The sequence below is a fragment of the Rhinoderma darwinii genome, chromosome 1 (genome assembly GCF_050947455.1).
Source record: "Rhinoderma darwinii isolate aRhiDar2 chromosome 1, aRhiDar2.hap1, whole genome shotgun sequence".
NCBI lineage: Eukaryota > Metazoa > Chordata > Amphibia > Anura > Rhinodermatidae > Rhinoderma > Rhinoderma darwinii.
Window position 1 is genome coordinate 51,934,002 of NC_134687.1, and position 14,307 is coordinate 51,948,308.

Consider the following 14,307-nt stretch of genomic DNA (forward strand, 5'->3'; position numbering starts at 1 on the left):
CATCAAGAATCGGAATTTGCTAAAAAAAAAAGAAGAAAAATTGTGACTCTTGGTAAATGTACATAGCCCACGCGAAATATGTGTGGGGCTCAGCGAAAAGGGACAAGGCCTGCTGAGGGCCGAAAACTTTACTCTATTTTATGCCATAAACTGGCGTAAATTATAACGGAAATCTACAGCATGTAGCTGGTGTAGATTTCCCTTTCAGGTGAATAGCCGGAGTTACGCCTAATTTAATAAAAGGCATGCACCTCTTATTAAATCAGGAACATACTGTATTATTCCAGCTATATTTATACTAAGACTGGCGGAAAAAACGCCAGTCTTAATAAATCTCCCTTCTCATAATCCATAATGTTCGCCAATTTTAGCGTCTTCTTTCATCTTTGTAGTAATTCTGGCACAACCCAGAAACAGAGCCCCAACTTCTCCCACGTTTTCAGCGTGGAAAAGTTTATGGAACGGGCATTGGAATCTGATTTTGTTTTACTTCACTCCCTGAATAGAAAGTATTGGAAAAGGTTCATAAACTGGTCTTTCTCAGCGCAACTCTAAAACCCTTCCCACTTTTTGCAACCCATTTGTATGTGTAGGAAAAAGTGTCTCAATAGCCTCATAAATATGCCGTCCAGTTTGAACACCATATTTTTCTATATATTTACGCCAGGATACTTCCCTAGTGTATTGAGTATTGCTGTCTATGCTTTTTTCTAATGTTTTATATGGAACCAGAAGCACACAATAACTCACCAGACGCATGTACATTTCCGAATACGGTCCAGATCAGTATTTTTACCGCCATTCCTCTTGGTAACCTAACATAACCACTTATGTGCGGTGAACTGACCATCTATCATATGAAGGATATACGGTTCACACCTCGGTGATATTAAACATTGATATGTCTACTAAAGAGATAAAATGGAATATTCACTATCATGACTCTCAATATGTCAATAAAGTAGTATTAATAATGTAGAGGAAGGATCACCGCCTGTTTCACAAGATACTAAGCGACGTCTTTAAGCTCCTGTCATTTTCATTACAATTTACAATCTGAAGAGAAGCAATTCAAGAGCTGCAAGAGAATAAAAGAGGAAAGATGTGAAGATAATAACCAGTCTATGTAGAACTCACAACCTGGACTAAGTCAGCAGGGAAATAAGCCATGCGATAACATGGCCTGAAATACAAGACTATGCTGTAGTCATTGACTTCAAAGCAATAAGAGAATAAGTGTGCGGCTAGCAATAAACTGGTGAATTTTATAAATATATGATTTGTTTAAGGATGAGGCACCTTACAGCACATGTAATATTCATGCACACTTTATGACATTAAAATTGATAGGAAATATATACACTACCTTAATGTATTACTTGTTTCTCCATTTTTCACTATCTTTATTGCCAAAGTTCTAAAATTCTACTATATACTCTACTGTACTATATTACACTATATATACTTGTATTATATGTATAGACGTTTTTAGTTTTTTTAATTTTTTTAAATTATCATTTATAAATGAGGGTGCAAATCTATTTTGTCTAATTCTTATTAGTATTTTTTTTAAAATATTTCTCATTTACATAACAGTAACGTATTCCACAGCGCTATGGACTGACTGACTTACGTACATCAGTCCCTGCCATCGAAAGCAGCAATTTATTCACCTAATTTTTTCATAGGTTACATGTATATTTGGGGATTTTGGATTGTAAAAAGTAAAAGTACCGGAAGGAATCCGCGCAAACATTGGGTGAACATTCAAATTCCATGACATTCATACATTGCTCTGGTTAAATTTCAATTCTGGACCCCAGTTCTATAATCTTCTATAGAAGCAAGGTGAGAATATGACTGTAATACGGCATCTGATGGAACTTGACAAAAAAAAAAAATTATGACGGATTTCATATGAATCCGAGAGAAAAAAAGCTGTATGACTTGTATCAGGTACAATTTGAGCCCATAGACTTCTATTGGTGCCATATTACGGATCTTTAAACTCGGAACTTGTACGAACCTGTAATACCGATGCATAAACCCTAAGGGCATGTGCACACGATGAGAGGCTTTTACGTCTGAAAAGAGAGACTGTTTTCAGGAGAAAACAGCTGCCTCGTTTCAGACGTAAATGCTCCTCCTCGCATTTTGGAAGGCTTCTCTGACAGCCGTAAATTTTGAGCTGTGCTTCATTGACTTCAATGAAGAACGGCTCAAATTACGTCTGAAAGAAGTGTCCTGCACTTCTTTTGACGAGGCTGTATTTTTACGTGTCGTCGTTTGACAGCTGTCAAACGACGACGCGTAAATGACAGGTTGTCTGCACAGTACGTCGGCAAACCCATTCAAATGAATGGGCAGATGTTTGCCGACTTATTGTAGCCCTATTTTCACCTCGTTTACGCCTGAAAATAGGTCATGTGAACCCAGCCTAAGGCTGACCCTAGGCCAATATAATGTCACTGGAAACGTCAATACACTCCACATCCAACTGCTGGTTCAGGCATCAGGAATCAATAATTAGAGGACGGGCAAGTGCACACTGTACTCCCTACCTCCCATAGCTCTGGTGCGGTTATGGCAGATCCACCACTAGTCCCAGGTAGATCATAATATTTGAACAAAACAGCCCTACCTATAATCTAATATAAACTTTCAATATATTAAGGTTAATTATTAGAGCCAAGGCGAATCCTGGAACCTCAAGCTCTGTTCACACTGGTGTTCTTCTATACATTTTTCTATGTAAATGAAACATTTCTATCAACGACCCCATTGATTTCATTGAGATATTTTTTTAAATTTTTGACATTTGTTGGGTTTAGTTCCATCAGGATTCCATTGTTTCTCTACCCAGTAAAAAAACAAACCTGAAATCCTATTAATGTCAATGCTTCTGTACCGTCTTGGATCCTCCAAAACAAATTAATTATTATTGATTGATTGAGCCCCTGTACAAATCATAGTTATCTATGGCACAATCTGTAGATGATAGGGACATTTACAATAGATATTTCTCCCTAGAGTATGGCTCTCATGAGAGTCGACGTTAGGCAACAATGACGCTCCCTGACGGGATAGGAGGAAACTCGTAATGATATAAATGTCCATCAAATCCTTGACATAAATTTTTGAAACCACTGACCCTCCGTCAGTGGTTTGTAAAACCAGTAGGTGTAAAGAGGTCTTTAAAAATGTCTTAAAAATAGATTCCTTGTTTTGGCCAGACTTTCCTCTTCGCCATTTCCATGCAGAATTGGATTTGCTATTGCAGAACAAGAGAAACGGTGTAATGTGTCTAATTTTTTGTAATGTTTTACTTCTCATAGATACAATTTTCACAAAAAGACTGAGGAAAAATCATTACATCTATACCTAGCATTACTCAGTATACTTACCCAATAGTGGCACTATACATATAGGCAGATAAAATAGATCTCATTGGTAAGACGGAGATTCTCATTGTACTGTCTTACATGAAACTACATTCAACTACAATTAATCAGATTGTCCGCTACCTTGGTTATCTTAGCCAATTTGTGTCCAATAAAATGCAAAGTAAACAGTTTCATGTGAAGCGTGACAACATTGTGCTTTGACCCTTTTTCTCGTTGATGGGAAATAATACTAGCTTGTCTCTGTGATTGAAATCTTAATTCTTTTGAAGTGGGCTACTAGTATCTTGATGACATCTTATCTTATTAAGCTAACAGATTTATGATGCGCCATCTTGATGTCAGAGACCTATATCTATGCGTAATGACTTTATAAAAGAGTATAGCCGTGATGACTTGTGCAACTGGCCGTTGCTATGTTTTGGAAAACACTTCACTTTGTGAAGAATTTACATAGGATGAATGGGCCAATTTTACATTCTGAAGAAAAATGGGCATTAGGGTATTTCAAACACAAGACTACCTCCGATTTTCCACATGTTGGTTTCTTCTCCATCTACTATTATTTTCAATGTTTGCTTTATATCTATATATATATATATATATATATATATATATATATATATAGTATACATACAGTGAAGGAAATAAGTACTTGATCCCTTGCTGATTTTGTAAGTTTTCCCACTGTCAAAGACATGAACAGTCTAGAATTTTTAGGCTAGGTTAATTTTACCAGTGAGAGATAGATTATATTTAAAAAAAAACTGAAAATCACATAGTCAAAATTATATATATTTATTTGCATTGTGCACAGAGAAATAAGTATTTGATCCCCTACCAACCATTAAGAGTTCAGCCTCCTCCAGACCAGTTACTCGCTCCAAATAAACTTGGTGCCTGGATTAAAGACAGCTGTCTTAAATGGTCACCTGTATAAAAGACTCCTGTCCACAGACTCAATTAATCAGTCTGACTCTAACCTCTACAACATGGGCAAGACCAAAGAGCTTTCTAAGGATGTCAGGGACAAGATCATAGACCTGCACAAGGCTGGAATGGGCTACAAAACCATAAGTAAGACGCTGGGTGAGAAGGAGACAACTGTTGGTGCAATAGTAAGAAAATGGAAGACATACAAAATGACTGTCAATCGACATCGATCTGGGGCTCCATGCAAAATCTCACCTCGTGGGGTATCCTTGATCCTGAGGGAGGTGAGAGCTCAGCCGAAAACTACACGGGGGGGGGGGGGACTTGTTAATGATCTCAAGGCAGCTGGGACCACAGTAACCAAGAAAACCATTGGTAACACATTACGCCGTAATGGATTAAAATCCTGCAGTGCCCGCAAGGTCCCCCTGCTCAAGAGGGCACATGTACAGGCCCATCTGAAGTTTGCAAATGAACATCTGGATGATTCTGAGAGTGATTGGGAGAAGGTGCTGTGGTCAGATGAGACTAAAATTGAGCTCTATGCCATTAACTCAACTCGCCATGTTTGGAAGAAGAGAAATGCTGCCTATGACCCAAAGAACACCATCCCCACTGTCAAGCATGGAGGTAGAAACATTATGTTTTGGGGGTGTTTCTCTGCTAAGGGCACAGGACTACTTCACCGCATCAATGGGAGAATGGATGGAGCCATGTACCGTCAAATCCTGAGTGACAACCTCTTGCCCTCCACCAGGACATTAAAAATGGCTCGTGGCTGGGTCTTCCAGCATGACAATGACCTGAAACATACAGCCAAGGCAAAAAAGTAGTGGCTCACAAAGAAGCACATAAAGGTCATGGAGTGGCCTAGCCAGTCTCCAGACCTTAATCCCATCGAAAACTTATGGAGGGAGCTGAAGATCCGAGTTGCCAAGCGACAGCCTCCGATCTTAATGATTTACAGATGATCTGCAAAGAGGAGTGGGCCAAAATTCCATCTAACATGTGTGCAAACCTCATCATCAACTACAAAAAATGTCTGACTGCTGTGCTTGCCAACAAGGGTTTTGCCACCAAGTATTAAGTCTTGTTTGCCAAAGGGATCAAATACTTATTTCTCTGTGCACAATGCAAATAAATATATATAATTTTGAAAATGTAATTTTCTGTTTTTTTTAAATATAATCTATCTCTCACTGGTAAAATTAACCTAGCCTAAAAATTCTAGACTGTTCATGTCTTTGACAGTGGGCAAACTTACAAAATCAGCAAGGGATCAAATACTTATTTCCTTCACTGTACATACATATATACACTACCGTTCAAAAGTTTGGGGTCACCCAGACAATTTTGTGTTTTCCATGAAAACTCACACTTATATTTATCAAATGAGTTGCAAAATGACTAGAAAATATAGTCAAGACATTGACAAGGTTAGAAATAATGATTTTTATTTGAAATAATAATTTTCTCCTTCAAACTTTGCTTTCGTCAAAGAATGCTCCATTTGCACCAATTACAGCATTGCTGACCTTTGGCATTCTAGCTATTAATTTGCTGAGGTAATCGGGAGAAATTTCATCCCATGCTTCCAGAAGCCCCTCCCACAAGTTGGATTGGCTTGATGGGCACTTCTTGCGTACCATACGGTCAATCTGCTCCCACAACAGCTCTATGGGGTTGAGATCTGGTGACTGCGCTGGCCACTCCATTACAGATAGAATACCAGCTGCCTGCTTCTTCCCTAAATAGTTCTTGCATAATTTGGAGGTGTGCTTTGGTTCATTGTCCTGTTGTAGGATGAAATTGGCTCCAATCAAGCGCTGTCCGCAGGGTATGGCATGGCGTTGCAAAATGGAGTCATAGCCTTCCTTATTCCAAATCCCTTTTACCTTGTACAAATCTCCCACTTTACCAGCATCAAAGCAACCCCAGACCATCACATTACCTCCACCATGCTTGACAGATGGCGTCAGGCACTCTTCCAGCATCTTTTCAGTTGTTCTGCGTCTCACAAATGTTCTTCTGTGTGATCCAAACACCTCAAACTTCGATTCGTCTGTCCATAACACTTTTTTCCAATCTTCCTCTGTCCAATGTCTGTGTGCTTTTGCCCATATTAATCTTTTCCTTTTATTAGCCAGTCTCAGATATGGCTTTTTCTTTGCCACTCTGCCCTGAAGGCCAGCATACCAGAGTCGCCTCTTCACTGTAGACGTTGACACTGGCGTTTTGCGGGTACTACTTAATGAAGCTGCCAGTTGAGGACCTGTGAGGCGTCTATTTCTCAAACTAGAGACTCTAATGTACTTGTCTTGTTGCTCAGTTGTGCAGCGGGGCCTCCCACTTCTCTTTCTACTCTGGTTAGAGCCTGTTTGTGCTGTACTCTGAAGGGAGTAGTACACACCGTTGTAGGAAATCTTCAGTTTCTTGGCAATTTCTCGCATTGAATAGCCTTAATTTTTAAGAACAAGAATAGACTGTCGAGTTTCACATGAAAGCTCTCTTTTTCTAGCCATTTTGAGAGTTTAATCGAAACCACAAATGTAATGCTTCAGATTCTCAACTAGCTCAAAAGAAGGTCAGTTTTATAGCGCCTCTAAACAGCAAAACTGTTTACAGCGGTGCTAACATAATTGCACAAGGGTTTTCAAGTGTTTTCTAATCATCCATTAGCCTTCTAACACAGTTAGCAAACACAATGTACCATTAGAACACTGGAGTGATGGTTGTTGGAAATGGGCCTCTATACACCTATGTAGATATTGCATTAAAAACCAGACGTTTGCAGCTAGAATAGTCATTTAGAACATTAACAATGTATAGAGTGTATTTCTGATTAATTTAATGTTATCTTCATTGAAAAAAACTGTGCTTCTCTTTCAAAAATAAGGACATTTCTAAGTGACCCTAAACTTTTGAACGGTAGTGTATGTACCGGTATATATATATATATATATATATATATATAGTAAAATAACAACACCAGTGCATATAGGTTGGGATACTAAGACATATCACAGACCAGTGACTTTCAACCAGTTGCTCGGGAGTCACATGTGCCTCTTTAGCCAACTGTAGGCAGCTCTAGAAACTATTGTGCGCTAGTGGCACTAGAAATGTCATGGCATTATTATAACCTGGTATTAGGGTCAAAAATATATCTCTGGCAGTCAACAATGGAGTAAAAGCCATATCACAAGGCCATATATTTAACTTATTAAAGTCCAAGCCAATCTTCATTTTTTTTATTTCGTTTTTTTCCTCCCAGCCTTCAAAGAGCCATAACGTTTTTATGCTTACGTCAATAGAGCAGTGTGAAGGCTTCTTTTTGTCGCCACATTCTAACAGCCATAAATTTTTTATTTTTGTGTGGATTGAGCGCAGTGTGAGGGCTTATTTTTTTTAAAGGGAAAGCTGTCGTTTTTATTGGTATCATTTTTTTGAATGTACGACTTCTTGATTACTTTTTATTTATTAGTTTTTAGAGCTAAAATTACCAAAAAAGAAAGCAATTCTGGCGTTTTTTATGACATTTTTTGTACTACGTTCACCCTGCGACTTACATAATGTTATATTGTACTACTTCGGACTTTTGCGTACGCGGAAATATGAATTATGTTACTTTTTTATGTTTTTTTACTTTACTTTAAAGGAAAAACTGTAAAATAGGTATTTTTTAATTTTTAATCTTTTCGATTTTTTGTACACTACTAAAATTTTTATTTAACTGTTTTTAACATGTTTTATTAGTCCTCAAGTGTATTGTCATTTTTACCAGCTTCTATTTTAATGTCTCCTATTAAGCCTCTTTATAGGATCAGAAAGATGCATAGCGGGGGCAAAGGGGGGGGGTGATGGGCTGTCGGAGGGGTCTGACCCCGCTTGCTAGCGGCTTAAATGCTGCGGTCACTATCAACCACGGCACCTAAGCAGTTAAATGCCCCTCCCTGCACCATGACATACAGTGTCATCATAGTACATCAAGGAGTTAATAGGATTCTTCACTTTCACTATTTAGTGTGCCACAAAACCATCTTCCATATATAAAAGTGGTACATGACCTACAAAAGGTAAGAGACCATTGTCCTAGGCAGTGGTAAAGTACCAGTTAATACACACGTACACACACGTCATAGGAATCTTTTCTTCCTTCTGCCTTTTTAAGCAAAAAGAAAACGGGAGCGGACCTAAGTCTAGTTAAAAAGGAGAACATAAGATAAGGAGAAGTTCATGCTTTTTGCTTCATGAAGAGGCTGAGTTCTCTTTCCTTTTTTGGTGATACCAGATGGAAGAGAAAAAAGGATCCCTGTAACACCATTGTCATTTGAACCTTACACAGTTAATGCTCTCCAAATGCCACACATCTCAGTCTCTTGTTTTGATGACAGTCAAATCTTCTTAGGGCTGCAGTGGTCAACTTGACCAAAATGTTTGTCCAGTCCTCTGGTAGAAGTGTACACAATCATTTTTACTCAAATAAGCACTTAGTTGCCACTTTTAACCCTCCCAAGTTCATATATAAAGTCATTGTTTTGGCCGATTGGTCAAAAATCTGTTCTTGGCCAGCTATGGAGCATTTCAGGTGACCAGGATGGCATCAATGTCAAAAAAGGTGTCCAACCTTTTGGAAAACCATGCAATCATTCAATTGTTTCCTTTTCTCACAGAAGTGACCTGTGGGTGCTGAATGAACAGCTGGGATGTCTTGTCACACTCATCAATGGTAAAATATCACTAAATCTTTGACTAACTTTCTACTGCTTCCAAATCTGCTTTTTTAAAAATGTCATATTGGGTTCATATAATGACAGAATTCAATGACTATTTTATACACATATGTGTCTTTTAAATCATAACAAAATTGTGATTGCTTTTGCAGCAGCTACTTGACATTGGATGGTTCAATTCTACTTCTAGTGTATCAGTAAACTCAAATGCTTTTCAATGTGTGTCCCCTCTTCCATTCTCAGAAAATGGATGGAAATAACATCTATGTATAAACACAAATGTTCAATTCATGATCCACAGCCAGTTTATTATTACATACAGTAGGTAAAACTTTTTGAAGACTGTATGTAAACTAAATTTTAGAAAAAAATCAATATGTAGACCCATTTGAAAAAAACATCGTTGATATATGCAGCACTCAAGTATATAAAACTGCTTTGCCATGTAGCACTGCTGGATGGCCAGGATACAGATTGCTACTATATTTTGTACAATGGATTGGCTCCCTGTATATCTGCAAATACCATGCTCCAACTTGAAAAATGACTTGCTAAATATAATGCATCATTCGATTTCTTTTTCTCTATAACTTCCCCACGTAATACCATCATTTTCTGCACTTTTGGAATAATGACTGTTTATTGTTGATAACTACAGTCGAATCCAAGATTTCTGGTGTACCTTGGATGGATGAATCTATTTTTCAAGCAGCATAGTTCTAACAATTGAAAGCCATTACAATTTGAAAATCACATTTATTATGCTTTCTTTATCAAGTCCATCCAGAAGTTCCTGCGTTTAATATGTTTTCTTTTCTTTTTCTCTTTTTTTTCAAGTCAGCGTAGAAAGAATTTAATTTTTAAGGTAAATTCTAAGACTGCAGAAAATCCCACACTGAACTGTATTCATTAACAAAAAAGAAAGCGAAGTAATAATAATGAGCTAGGTACATTTAGGGAGCCAAAAATAGAGAGGAAGCATAGATAAATATGGAATGTTCTGGGAAGATAAAAAGAGATAAGCGAGGATTGTATTCATCTTCATCCAAAATCTATTTATCCACAGCTGGCTGCTGGCATTGTTTGATGATCTGACGCTGTAACACACAATCATTGCTTCCAAAATGGAGAATCCCAATTTAACGGAGACACTCATGAAGTTTGGATGTTGCATAAAATGAATACCACAGATACAATTTGAATCAATGTGTTTTTCTATATCATAATGGGTTTGCTAAACTGTCTGGCAACAGGCAATCCAGTAAGTCATGTCATGAGCCACAAGGGAGAAAAAAAATCCCCTATTGGATAATGGCTGTTGTTCAACCTCCAGTGATTTGTATCTGTCACAAGACTTAATTTTATCACGTTGCAGATGTTCTGTCTGTATCCATTTAGAGCATTTCTGAATTCCTTTATTTTTATAATACAATTTTACCTTCTTCATTCACTTATATCTCAGCTTGGCCGGTGGCCTTATGACTTGGTTTACATTCAGACGTGTTATCGCTTGGTGTATATATTTTACATACAGTACATGCACAAATGTAGGGCACAGCAGAATCTGCATTTTATATGTATATAGTATTTTCATGCAGGTGTAATTTAATTTACCCAACCACAATACACCATGTCTCAGTGTATGTTTAGCGTATATTTAAACCAGTGGCGGACACAGACAGCTGAGGACCCCTGTGCAAGAACAGTATATGGGCCCCTTTCTCTCCAATATCTCATCATAGCTTGCCCCCCTTATGTCTCTCTAACAATCTATTAGTAATTGTTAGCCATAAAATTCATCATCTCAGGCATTTGCATGCAAATTAACAGACAGAAGAGGATTGCTATAAGCTGACAGTGGACCTCTTACCTACTGGGCCCTTGTTTTTATAGTATCTATGTCCGCCCCTGGTTTAATACTATCTATCCATCTATCTATCTATCTATCTATCTATCTATCTATCTATCTATCTATCTATCTATCTATCTATCTATCTATCTATCTATCTGTCTGTCTGTCTGTCTGTCTGTCTGTCTGTCTGTCTGTCTATCTATCTATCTATCTATCTATCTATCGATCTATAGAAATATATATATATACATATATATATATATATATATATATATATATATTATTACGTTCTTTAGTGAAAATTTTAGAGGATTTTTATTCACGCCTTACTGGAACGTTACAGCCTTCCCGATGGGGTCCTTTTCATGCAGACTCTATTCACATTATGCTTGAGCTCTACAGTATATTCAGCAAATATGTTGGGAAACTCTAATGTATATGTCTAACGTTAAATTAGTCAGATGTATGCCAAAAAAGTGTCCTATACATGGGTATACCTTTTTTCTTACTGTAGAGTAAGTATTAAGAGTAGCTTGATATAGATTTCAATACAAATGTATGCCGCAAAAAAGTATGTTTTTTTTTCCAAAGGAATTCAATAGCAGACAGATGCAACTGTATAGACATATACAGTTAGGTCCAGAATTATTTGGAGAGTGACACAATCTTGATGATTTGGGCTCTGCTGCCACCACATTGGATTTGAAATGAAACAACTGAGATGCAATTGAAGTGTAGACTTTCAGGTTTAATTCAAGGGGTTGAACAAAAATATCCTGTGAAAGGTTTAGGGATTGCAACCATTTTTCTACACAGCTTCCGCATTTCAGGGGCTCAAAAGTAATTAGACAAATTACATTACCATAAATAAAATGTTTTTTTTAATACTTTGTAGAGAATCCTATGCAGGCAATGACTGCCTGAAGTCTGGAACCCATGGACGTCACCAAACGCTGGGTTTCCTCCTTTGTGATGCTTTGCCTGGCCTTTACCACAGCGGTCTTCAGTTGTTGCTTGTTTATGGGTCTTTCTGTCTTATGTCTTGTCTTAAAAAGGCTCTGTCACCAGTTTCATACTTCCCTATCTCCTACATAATCTAATAGGCGCTGTGTTATAGATAACTACTGTGTTGTTGTTGTTTATTTAAAAAACTTTTATTAGTGACAAAGTTATGAGCATTTTAAAATTTCGGCAAGTTTTTTGTAAAAGCACAACTGGGCGTTTTCTTTTTACTTTAACCAAGTAGCTTCACACGCCTAGTGACCAATCAGCATCATACGCTTCTCTTCATTCATGCCCAGCTTTAGTCACAGCACAGCGTGATCTCGCAAGGCCACGCTGTGCCGTCACTTCATCCCGCTGGTCCTTTACCGGAGCGACGGGAGAATGACCAGACATCGCTTCCAGCCGCCTCTGCAGGAAAAAAAGCATGCCTCCAAAGCTTCCTTTGAAACACGTTTTTCATTCTCTGCAGCACCTGACACAGAGGTGTTCATGTCCATGTGCCTGTGTCTGGCACTGCAACGCAGCTTCATTCTAATAAATGGGGCTAAGCTGCAGCATCAGACACAGCTGCAGGACCGAAATCAGAGTTTCACAGACAGGAGCTGTGATTGTATAAGCATAAACTACAGTATATGACTATCCTAGAAAACAACTATATTTTATGCATTACATTTGTACCCCTTAAAGGGGTTTTCCAGCCAGTAAAATTTGATGGCCTATCCTCAGGATAGGCCATCAATAGCTGACGGGTCAGGGTCCGACTTCTGGGAACCCCCGCCGGTTAGCTGTTTGGAAGGGGGTGCAACGCTCGTATGAGCGCTTCTTCCCCTTCATTACTACTTGCTCAGAGTGAATTGTCGACACAGATGTAGCGATGATTCACAGGTATTGCAGCCTTCGCCCATTCACTTAAATGATAGAAGAAGGCTGCAATACCTGTGAATCGCCACTACATCTGTGTCTCAGGACGCAGATACAATTGAATACTTTGGCGGAGCAGCTGCCTGCTCTGTCATTCACTAGGCTACAGGCCACGTTAAGCCTGCAGCCTATAAGATGCTGGGATAGAACCCTGCGCAGGCCGGCATGATGACGTCCCGTCTTGGCGTCTCGATGCTGTGGAGCAGCTTCGTCCGTCGTGGGAACGGGGCTAGGTGAGAACAATTATTTTTCATTTCTTTGTGGGGCTGTGTGGCACAATCTACAAGTGGGGCTGTGTGGCACTATCTACAAGGGGGATGTGTGGAACTATCTACAAGTAGGGGGTGCATGGCACGATCTACAAGGGGGGTTTTGTGTGGCACTATTTTCAAGGGGGACTATAGGGCACTAGCTACAAGGAGGGGGTGTGTACCACTATCTACAAGGGGGATGTGTGGCCCTATCTACAAGGTGGGCTGTGTGGCATGATCTACAAGGGGGTATGTGTGTGGCACGATCTAAATTGGGGCTGTGTGTGTCACTATCTACAGGGGGCTGTGTGTGGCACTATCTACGTGAGGCTGTGTGTGGCCCAACCTACAGGGAACGCTGTGGCACTATCTACATTGGCACTGTGACACTATCTGCAGGGGGCACAAAGGGGGAATTATTAATGTGTTGAGGCACAAATGGGGCATTATTACTGTGTGGGGGTGCAAAGAGAGCATGGTTACTGCTGGGGCGCTATTATTGTGTCGGGCACTAAGGGATCATTATTACCATCTGGAGCACTGTGGATTTCGAGTTTGTTTAGAGGATGGGTTATAGGTGGGGAGGATGCTGGAAAAGCGAGAAACCAACATGTCTGTGTGTTAAATTCTGCAGAGACGAGTCGTGGCTGGAATAAGTCGTCACAGTGGTCTGAGCCAGATGGAGAAAAAAAGGGAAAGTGAACGACTCTAATCAGAGAAAACATCACCTGTGAGTTACTGGATATAAATGTGCTCTAATCACTTATATAGTCTTTAGAGCACTTGTGTATAACTCGCATCTACCACTATATCGTCACTATATGGTGGTAATATCGATCTTTGTATAGTGGTTTTTATTCAGTAACAGTATGGGGGTATTATTCAGTCACTATGTGGTTATGGTGTGGCGGTATTATTCGGTAACAGTATGAGGGTATCATTCAGTCACTATGTGGATATGGTGTGGTGGTATTATTCAGTAACAGTATGCGGTATTATTCAGTCACTATGTGGTTATGGTGTGGTGGTATTATTCAGTAACAGTATGGGGGTATTATTCAGTCACTCTGTGGTTATGGTGTGGCTGTATTATTCAGTACAGTATGGGGTATTATTCTGTCACTATGTGGTTATGGTTTGGCGGTTATATCCAGTAACAGTATGGGGGTATTATTTAGTCACTATGTGGGTATGGTGTGGTGGTATTATTC